At 40.1% G+C, this 9,701-nt stretch overlaps 1 non-coding gene across 1 annotated transcript; it reads right to left on the bottom strand.

Moving 5' to 3' along the window:
- Positions 1-1,612: 1,612 nt before the first annotated feature.
- Positions 1,613-1,720, bottom strand: LOC130972639 (small nucleolar RNA R71). Its single transcript, XR_009083801.1, has one exon. It is a non-coding gene; the product is annotated as a small nucleolar RNA R71 (small nucleolar RNA).
- Positions 1,721-9,701: the final 7,981 nt, after the last annotated feature.

Raw genomic sequence — 9,701 nt, 5'->3', positions numbered from 1 at the left:
TCTTACTCTGATCTTTGAATTCTCTGGACTTGAGTGTTTTGTGTGTCTCATATGCATTCTCATTAGTGTCAGTAGTATACAAACTGCTAAGTTTGGTGTCTTGCATGCATTGTTATTTGATTTTAGTTGCATTTTGATTATAAAAAAAATCTAAAAATATTTTTAATTTGTGTCTTTTCAAGTCAATAATACAGAGAATTGAAGATTCAGAACATGCAGCAGAGGAATTACACAGAAAAAGCTGGGCGTTCAAAACGCCCAGTGAAGAAGGACAGACTGGCGTTTAAACGCCAGCCAGGGTACCTGGTTGGGCGTTTAACGCCCAAAAGGGTAGTAGTTTGGGCGTTAAACGCCAGAATGTACACCATTCTGGGCGTTTAACGCCAGGATGGCACAAGGGGGAGGATTTTGTTTTCAAATCAATTTTTTTTCAAGTTTTCAAAGTTTTTCAAAATCAAATCTTTTTCAAATCATATCTTTTCAATCAAATGTTTTCAAAATCAATTTCTTTCCTTTTTCAAAGATACTTGCTAACAATTAATGATTTGATTGAACATTTCAAGTATGTTGCCTTTTCTGTTGAGAAAGGTTTAATGTTTGAATCATATCTTTTATTGTTAGGCAAGTCATTAAGTTTTTTTTTATCAAATCTTTTTAAAATTGTTTTCAAATCATATCTTTTCAATCACATATTTTTTAAAACCAATCATATCTTCTTAACCTCATCTTTTTCAAAATAGTTTTCAATCAAATCTTTTTTGATTTCTAATTTCAAAATCTTTTGCAAAAATCACTTGATTTCTTTCCCACTTTTATTTTCAAAAATCAATTAGTGTTTTTCAAAATGTTTTCAAAATCTTTTACTTAATTTTCGAAAATTACTTCCCTTCTTCTCACATCCTTCTATTTACGGACTAACACTATTCCTTAATGCAAAATTCGAACTCCATCTTCTTTGATAAGTTCGAATTTTCTACCTCTGTCTTCTATTTTTCTTTTCCTTTGACACCTCAAGGAATCTCTATACTGTGACATAGAGGATTCCACATTTTCTTGTTTTCTTCTCTTTCATATGAGCAGGAGCAGAGACAAAGGCATTCTTGTTGAAGCTGACCCTGAACCTGAAAGGACCTTGAAGCGAAAGCTAAGAGAAGCTAAGGCACAACTCTCTGTTGAGGACCTGACCGAATTCTTCAAAGAAGAAGACATGGCAGCCGAAAACAACAACAATGCCAACAATGCAAGGAAGGTGCTGGGTGACTTTACTGCACCTACTCCCGACTTCTATGGGAGAAGCATCTCTATCCCTGCCATTGGAGCAAACAACTTTGAGCTTAAGCCTCAATTAGTTTCTCTAATGCAACAGAATTGCAAGTTCCATGGACTTCCATTGGAAGATCCTCATCAGTTTTTAGCTGAATTCTTGCAAATCTGTGACACTGTCAAGACTAATGGGGTAGACCCTGAGGTCTACAGACTTATGCTATTCCCTTTTGCTGTAAGAGACAGAGCTAGGACATGGTTGGACTCACAACCTAAAGAAAGCCTGGACTCATGGGAAAAGCTAGTCAATGCCTTTTTGGCAAAGTTCTTTCCACCTCAAAAATTGAGTAAGCTTAGAGTGGAAGTCCAAACCTTCAGACAGAAGGATGGAGAATCCCTCTATGAAGCTTGGGAAAGATACAAACAATTGATCAGAAAATGTCCTTCTGACATGCTTTCTGAATGGAGCATCATAGGTATTTTCTATGATGGTCTCTCTGAACTATCCAAGATGTCTTTGGATAGCTCTGCTGGAGGATCTCTTCATTTGAAGAAGACGCCTACAGAAGCTCAAGAGCTAATTGAAATGGTTGCAAATAACCAATTCATGTACACTTCTGAAAGGAATCCTGTGAACAATGGGACCAATCAGAAGAAAGGAGTTCTTGAGATTGATACTCTGAATGCCATTTTGGCTCAGAACAAGATATTGACTCAACAAGTCAATTTGATTTCTCAAAGTCTGTCTGGAATGCAAAATGCACCAAGCAGTACTAAGGATGCTTCATCTGAAGAAGAAGCTTATGATCCTGAGAACCCTTCAATGGAAGAGGTGAATTACCTAGGAGAACCCTATGGAAACACCTATAATTCTTCTTGGAGAAATCACCCAAATTTCTCATGGAAGAATCAAGAGAGACCTCAACAAGGTTTCAACAACAATAATGGTGGAAAAAACAGGTTTAGCAATAGCAAGCCATTTCCATCATCTTCTCAGCAACAGACAGAGAATTCTAAGCAGAACCCCTTTGACTTAGCAACCATGGTCTCTGATCTAATCAAAACCACTCAAAGTTTCATGACTGAAACAAGGTCCTCCATTAGGAATTTGGAGGCACAAGTGGGACAGCTGAGCAAGAAAATTACTGAACTCCCTCCAAGTACTCTTCCAAGCAATACAGAAGAAAATCCAAAAGGAGAGTGCAAGGCCATCAACATGGCCGAATTTGGAGAGGAAGGAGAGGCAGTGAACGCCACTGAGGAAGGCCTCAATGGACGTGCACTAGCCTCTACTGAGTTCCCTACTGAGGAACCATGGGAATCTGAGGCTCAAATTGAGACCATAGAGATTCCATTGGATTTACTTCTGCCATTCATGAGCTCTGATGAGTATTCTTCCTCTGAAGAGGATGAGTATGTCACTGAAGAGCAAGTTGCTAAATACCTTAGAGCAATCATGAAGCTAAATGACAAGTTATTTGGAAATGAGACTTGGGAGAATGAACCTCCTTTGCTCACCAAAGAACTGGATGACTTGTCTAGGCAGAAATTACCTCAAAAGAGACAAGATCCTGGGAAGTTTTCAATACCTTGTACCATAGGCAACATGACCTTCAAGAAGGCTCTGTGTGACTTAGGGTCAAGTGTAAACCTCATGCCTCTCTCTGTAATGGAGAAGCTAGGGATCTTTGAGGTACAAGCTGCAAGAATCTCACTGGAGATGGCAGACAACTCAAGAAAACAAGCTCATGGACTTGTAGAGAATGTTTTGGTAAAAGTTGAAGACCATTACATCCCTACTGATTTCATAGTCCTAGAGACTGGGAAGTGCATGGATGAATCCATCATCCTTGGCAGACCCTTCCTAGCCACAGCAAAGGCTGTGATTGATGTTGATGGAGGTGAACTAATCATTCAAGTGAATGAAGAATCCTTTGTGTTTAAGGCTCAAGGATATCCCTCTGTCACCATGGAGAGGAAGCATGAAGAGCTTCTCTCAATTCAGAGTCAAACAGAGCCCCCACAGTCAAACTCTAAGTTTGGTGTTGGGAGGCCACAACCAAACTCTAAGTTTGGTGTTGAACCCCCACATTCAAACTCTAAGTTTGGTGTTGGGAGGTTCCAACATTGCTCTGAGTATCTGTGAGGCTCCATGAGAGCCCTCTGTCAAGCTACTGACATTAAAGAAGCGCTTGTTGCGAGGCAACCCAATGATTATATTTTATCTATTTCTCTTTGTTATTTTATGTTTTTTTGTAGGTTGATGATCATAAGAAGTCACAAAATCAATTGAAAAAGCAAAAATAGAATGAAAAACAGGAAGAAAAACAGCACACCCTGGAGGAAGAACTCACTGGCGTTTAAACGCCAGTAAGGCTAGCAGTTGGGCGTTTAACGCCTAGTCTGGCACCATTCTGGGCGTTTAACGCCAGAAAGGGGCACCAGACTGGCGTTAAACGCCAGAAAAGGGCAAGAACCTGGCGTTAAACGCCAGGAATGGGCACCAGCCCGGCGTTTAACGCAAGAAATGGCTCAAAACGTGATTTTGAATGCCATTTGGTGCAGGGATGACTTTTCCTTGACACCACAGGATCTGTGGACCCCACAGGACCAGCACCAACCCCACCAACCTCACCCTTCAAATTCAAACCACTTTCCCTCCCAAACCCACCCATAATGGCCGAACCCCATCTCCCCCCTCTCCTATATAAACCCTTCTTCACCCCTTCATTTTCACACAACCTAAAACACCACTTCTCCCCCTCTTTGGCCGAATACATAAGCCACTCCCTTCTTCCTCATTTCTTCTTCTTCTACTCTCTTCTTTCTTCTTTTGCTCGAGGACAAGCAAATCTTTTAAGTTTGGTGTGGTAAAAGCATTGCTTTTTGTTTTTCCATAACCATTTATGGCATCCAAGGCCGGAGAAACCTCTAGAAAGAGGAAAGGGAAGGCAAAAGCTTCCACCTCCGAGTCATGAGAGATGGATAGATTCATCTCAAGGGTGTATCAAGACCACTTCTATGAAGTTGTGGCCTTGAAGAAGGTGATCCCCGAGGTCCCCTTTTCACTCAAAAAGGGTGAATATCCGGAAATCCGGCATGAGATCCGAAGAAGAGGTTGGGAAGTGCTTACCAACCCCATTCAACAAGTCGGAATCTTGATGGTTCAAGAGTTCTATGCTAATGCATGGATCACCAAGAACCATGATCAAAGTGTGAACCCGGATCCAAAGAATTATCTTACAATGGTTCGGGGGAAATACTTGGATTTTAGTCCGGAAAATATAAGGTTAGCATTCAACTTGCCCATGATGCAAGGAGATGAACACCCTTACACTAGAAGGGTCAACTTTGATCAAAGGTTGGACCAAGTCCTCACAATCATATGTGAAGAGGGCGCACAATGGAAGAGAGATTCAAGAGGCAAGCCGGTTCAATTGAGAAGGCATGACCTCAAGCCCGTGGCTAGAGGATGGTTGGAGTTTATCCAACGCTCAGTCATTCCCACTAGCAACCGGTCCGAAGTTACTCTAGACCGGGCCATCATGATTCATAGCATCATGATTGGAGAAGAAGTGGAAGTTCATGAGGTTATAGCCCAAGAACTCTATAAGGTGGCGGACAAGTCCTCTACCTTAGCAAGGTTAGCCTTTCCTCATCTCATTTGTCACCTCTGTTATTCAGTTGGAGTTGACATAGAAGGAGACATCCCCATTGATGAGGAGAAGCCCATCACTAAGAAAAGGATGGAGCACACAAGAGACCCCACTCATCATGAGATCCCTGAGATGCCTCAAGGGATGCACTTTCCTCCACAAAACTATTGGGAGCAACTGAACACCTCCCTAGGAGAACTGAGTTCCAACATGGGACAACTAAGGGTGGAGCATCAAGAACACTCCATCATCCTCCATGAAATTAGAGAAGATCAAAGAATCATGAGAGAGGAGCAACAAAGACAAGGAAGAGACATTGAGGAGCTCAAGCACTCCATAGGATCTTCAAGAGGAAGAAAGAGCCGCCATCACTAAGGTGGACCCGTTCTTTAATCTCCTTGTTCTTTATTCTTCTGTTTTTCGAAAATTTAGTGCTTATGTTTATCCATATTTGTGTCTTATGATCATTAGTGTCTTAGTGTCTATGCCTTAAAGTTATGAATGTCCTATGAATCCATCACCTTTCTTAAAAGAAAACTATTTTTAATCACAAAAGAACAAGAAGTACAGGATTTCGAATTCATCTTTAAAACTAGCTTAATTAGTTTGATGTGGTGACAATACTTTTTGTTTTCTGAATGTATGCTTGAACAGTGCATATGTCTTTTGAATTTGTTGTTCATGAATGTTAAAATTGTTGGCTCTTGAAAGAATGATGAAAAAGGAGACATGTTACTGAGGATCTGAAAAATCATAAAAATGATTCTTGAAGCAAGAAAAAGCAGTGAATACAAAAAAAAAAACAAAAAAACAAAAAAAAAAAAAAAAAAAAAAAAAAAAAAAAAAAAAAAAAAAAGAAAAAAAAAGTTGTGATCCAAGGCAAAAAGAGTGTGCTTAAGAACCCTAGACACCTCTAATTGGGGACTTTAGCAAAGCTGAGTCACAATCTGAAAAGGTTCACCCAATTATGTGTCTGTGTCATGTATGTATCCGATGGTAATACTGGAAGACAGAGTGCTTTGGGCCACGGCCAAGACTCAATAAGTAGCTGTGTTCAAGAATCATCATACTTAACTAGGTGAATCAATAACATTATCTGGATTCTGAGTTCCTAAAGAAGCCAATCATTCTGAATTTCAAAGGATAAAGTGAGATGCCAAAACTGTTTGGAGGCAAAAAGCTACTAGTCCCGCTCATCTAATTTGGAGCTAAGTTTCATTGATAATTTGGAGTCTATAGTATATTCTCTTCTTTTTATCTTATTTGATTTTCAGTTGCTTGGGGACAAGCAACAATTTAAGTTTGGTGTTGTGATGAGCGGATAATTTGTACCCTTTTTGGCATTGTTTTTAGTATGTTTTTAGTAGTTTTAGTTAAGTTCTTAGTATATTTTTATTAGTTTTTAGTTAAAACTCACTTTTCTGGACTTTACTATGAGTTTGTGTGTTTTTCTGTGATTTCAGGTATTTTCTGGCTGAAATTGAGGGACCTGAGCAAAAATCTGATCCAGAGACTGAAAAGGACTGCAGATGCTGTTGGATTCTGACCTCCCTGCACTCGAAGTGGATTTTCTGGAACTACAGAAGCCCAATTGGCGTGCTCTCAACGGCGATGGAAAGTAGACATCCTGGGCTTTCCAGCAATATATGATAGTCCATACTTTGCCCAAGATTTGATGGCCCAAACCGGCGTTCAAAGTCACCCTCAGAAATCCCAGCGTTAAACGCCGGAACTGGCACCTAAATGGGAGTTAAACGCCCAAACTGGCATAAAAGCTGGCGTTTAACTCCAAGAAGAGTCTCTACACGAAATTGCTTCATTGCTCAGCCCAAGCACACACCAAGTGGGCCCGGAAGTGGATTTTTATGTCATTTACTCATCTCTGTACACCCTAGGCTACTAGTTTCTTATAAATAGGACCTCTTACTATTGTATTTTCATCATCTGATCTTTGGAACCTTTTTCTTTAGATCTTTTGATCACTTTGGGAGGCTGGCCATTTGGCCATGCCTAGACCTTGTTCTTATGTATTTTCAACGGTGGAGTTTCTACACACCATAGATTAAGGTGTGGAGCTCTGCTGTACCTCGAGTATTAATGCAATTACTATTGTTCTTCTATTCAATTCCGCTTGTTCTTTGTCCAAGATATCACTTGTTCTTCAACTTGATGAATGTGATGATCCGTGACACTCATCATCATTCTCACTTATGAACAAGGTGACTGACAACCACTTCTGTTCTACAAGCAATCAAGGCTCTAGTGAATATCTCTTGGATTCCTGATACACGATGCATGGTTGATCGCCTGACAACCGAGTGCTCGCCTGACAAATGAGCCAGCCATTCCGTGAGATCAGAGTCTTCGTGGTATAGGCAAGAACTGATGGCGGCATTCAAGAGAATCCGGAAGGTCTAACCTTGTCTGTGGTATTCTGAGTAGGATTCAATGATTGAATGACTGTGACGTGCTTCAAACTCCTAGCAGGCGGGGCATTAGTGACAGACGCAAAAGAATCAATGGATTCTATTCCGGCCTGACCGAGAACCGACAGCTGATTAGCCATATGCTGTGATAGAGCATAGGAACATTTTCACTGAGAGGATGGGAGGTAGCCACTGACAACGGTGAAACCCTACATAAGCTTGCCATGGAAAGGAGTAAGAAGGATTGGATGAAGACAGTAGGAAAGCAGAGAGACGGAAGGGAAGGCATCTTCATACGCTTATCTGAAGTTCCTACCAATGAATTACATAAGTACCTCTATCTTTATCTTTATGCTTTATTCGTATATCACTATACCCATTTGAGTCTGCCTGACTAAGATTTACAAGGTGACCATAGCTTGCTTCATACCGACAATCTCCGTGGGATCGACCCTTACTCGCGTAAGGTTTATTACTTGGACGACCCAGTGCACTTGCTGGTTAGTTGTGCAAAGTTGTGTAGTGATCACAATTTCGCGCACCATTATGCTGGGAAGAGAAGTGGAGGTTCATCATCTGATTGCTTGTGAGATCTACACAATTGCAAACAAGAACTCCACTGAAGCCAAACTAGCTTATCCAAGCTTAATCTCTCTACTATGTAAAGATGCTGGGGTGAGGATGGGAGTAGATGAATTCATCCCAGTTGAGCACCCAATCACCAAGAGGTCAATGGAAGGACAAATGCAAGATAACTCTATCAAGAGGAGGGCGCAAGAGTTCCTCCCTGAACTTCCTGAAATTGACTACTGGACTCGTCTAGAAGCATCTGTCACCAAGTTGCAAGAAACTATGGAACAACTTAAGGAAGAACAGCAGAATCAGAACTGCATGCTCTGCAAATTGCTGAAGGAACAAGAGAAGCAGGGGCGTGAACTTCAAGAGTTGAAACGCCAAAAGCTCTCCCCTCAAGTTGAGGGAGCATCCACTTCTCAAAATCAAGGTTGTTGAGTCCTAACTCTGTGATAACCTCTATCATCAGGAGCCTATTTAAATTTTTGTTTTCTATTACTATTAGCCTTATCTTATATCTATTTTTGAGTCTTGTTCTTAATTCATGATTAATAAAATTTAAGGTTCATGTCTTAAAAGCTATGAATGTTCTATTAGTCCATCACCTCTCTTAAATAAAAAATGCTCTAATCACAAAGGAATAAGAAGTACAGGATTTCGAATTCATCTTTGAAACTAGTTGAATTAGTTTGATGTGGTGACAATACTTTTTGTTTTCTGAATGAATGCTTGAACAGCGCATATGTCTTTTGAATTTGTTGTTTTAAGAATGTTAAAATTGTTGGCTCTTGAAAGAATGATGGAAAAAGAGAACTGCTATTGAGGATCTGAAAAATCATCAAATTGATTCTTGAAGCAAAAAAAAAAACAGTGAATACCAAAAAAAAAAGAGAAAAAAAAGGGCAAAAAGAGTGTGCTTAAGAACCCTGGACACCTCTAATTGGGGACTCTAGCAAAGCTGAATCACAATCTGAGAAGGTTCACCCAAGTATGTGTCTGTGGCATGTATGTATCCGGTGGTAATACTGGAAGACAGAGTGCTTTGGGCCACAGCCAAGACTCATAAAGTAGCTATGTTCAAGAATCATCATACTTAACTAGGAGAATCAATAACACTATCTGAGTTCTGAGTTCCTATGGATGCCAATCATTCTAAACTTCAAAGGATAAAGTGAGATGCCAAAACTGTTCAGAAGCAAAAAGCTACTAGTCCCGCTCATCTAGTTGGAGCTAAGTTTCTTTGATATTTTGGAGTCTATAGTATATTCTCTTCTTTTTATTCTATTTTGATTTTCAGTTGCTTGGGGACAAGCAACAATTTAAGTTTGGTGTTGTGATGAGCGGATAATTTATACGCTTTTTGGCATTGTTTTTAGTATGTTTTTAGTATATTTTAGTTAGTTTTTATTATATTTTTATTAGTTTTTAGTTAAAATTCACTTTTCTGGACTTTACTATGAGTTTGTGTATTTTTCTATGATTTCAGGTATTTTCTAGTTGAAATTGAGGGTCCTGAGCAAAAATCTGATTCAGAGGCTGAAAAGGACTGCAGATGCTGTTGGATTCTGACCTCCCTGCACTCGAAGTGGATTTTCTTGAGCTACAGAAGCCCAATTGGCGCGCTCTCAACGGTGTTGGAAAGTAGACATCCTGGGATTTCCAGCAATGTATAATAGTCCATACTTTGCCCGAAATTTGATGGCCTAAACCGGCGTTGCAAATTAGCTTCAGAATTCCCAGCGTTTAACGCCGGAACTGGCATAAAAATTGGAGTTAAACGCCC

Source organism: Arachis stenosperma, chromosome 3 (genome assembly GCF_014773155.1).
Source record: "Arachis stenosperma cultivar V10309 chromosome 3, arast.V10309.gnm1.PFL2, whole genome shotgun sequence".
NCBI lineage: Eukaryota > Viridiplantae > Streptophyta > Magnoliopsida > Fabales > Fabaceae > Arachis > Arachis stenosperma.
This window is presented reverse-complemented; position numbering and strand designations above follow the sequence as displayed.